The sequence below is a fragment of the Octopus sinensis genome, linkage group LG3 (genome assembly GCF_006345805.1).
Source record: "Octopus sinensis linkage group LG3, ASM634580v1, whole genome shotgun sequence".
NCBI lineage: Eukaryota > Metazoa > Mollusca > Cephalopoda > Octopoda > Octopodidae > Octopus > Octopus sinensis.
This window is the reverse complement of record NC_042999.1, coordinates 2,631,525-2,632,396: the sequence shown is the minus strand read 5'-3', so window position 1 is coordinate 2,632,396 and position 872 is coordinate 2,631,525. Positions and strand designations below refer to the sequence as shown.

Below are 872 nucleotides of genomic sequence, written 5' to 3'. Positions count from 1 at the left end.
CATTGCTAATGCCAAAGGGCAGACGTGAAATCTTCAATAATTCACCTCAAACTTCAAAGGCAATCGAAGACACATCGCTTCGTCTGAGTGGCACCTGATGGTAAACAATATTCATATCTATTGTTGAGATACTTGTTTGCAAAAATATGAAACATTTAATAGAGAAGAAATGAATCCAATTTAGTAAATCTGTTTATGGTAATTCATAAATGGAAGACAAGTCTTGGTTTAGAAATCTTTTTTAAATTACTTTATAAATTGTATATTTTCAAATAGTATCAAGTATTATTTGGGAAAGGTGATAGAATTAGTTCAGTGGAATTGCCGGGGGTTTGAAGTAGCCAATGTTTCAGGAAGATTTCTTCCTTTGGGTTATGATGTGAAGGGAGAAAGATAGAATAGATTAGAATTTTGTTTGAATGACTGGCAGCTAATGATGGAAATGAAAGGCAACCTGAGCTTGCATATACAGACAGGAAGATGCAGGAGGGAGAAACTAGGTGAGAAAGGAAGAATTTGCATGTCATCCTTGCACAGGGGCCATGCTAATCTTCTCTGTATCGTTCCAATTTTAGTATATGTACTGCCGAGAAAAGAGAAATGCAAAGATGGAGGGAGGAAGAAATTAACGTGAAAAAGTGCCGAAGGATAAAAGTGGCATTGATGAAGGAAAAGAAAAATAAAAGAGTGGAAAGAAAAACAATCATTTTAATCTGTCGGTGCCAAGGCTTGGAGTCTGCAAGTTGTTCCTTCAATTTCCTGCAGAAGACCTCAGTCTGAAATACTGGGTACTTTGCTTTTTATGGTGACATTTTCATTGCATTCGTTCCATTGCTTTTTCCAAATAATGCAAATCTAACCGACCCACCCCA

The 872-nt window shown here is 36.6% G+C and overlaps 1 pseudogene; it reads right to left on the bottom strand.

The window, feature by feature from the left end:
• Nucleotides 1-491: 491 nt before the first annotated feature.
• On the bottom strand, nt 492-604 carry LOC115210035 (annotated as a pseudogene).
• Nucleotides 605-872: the final 268 nt, after the last annotated feature.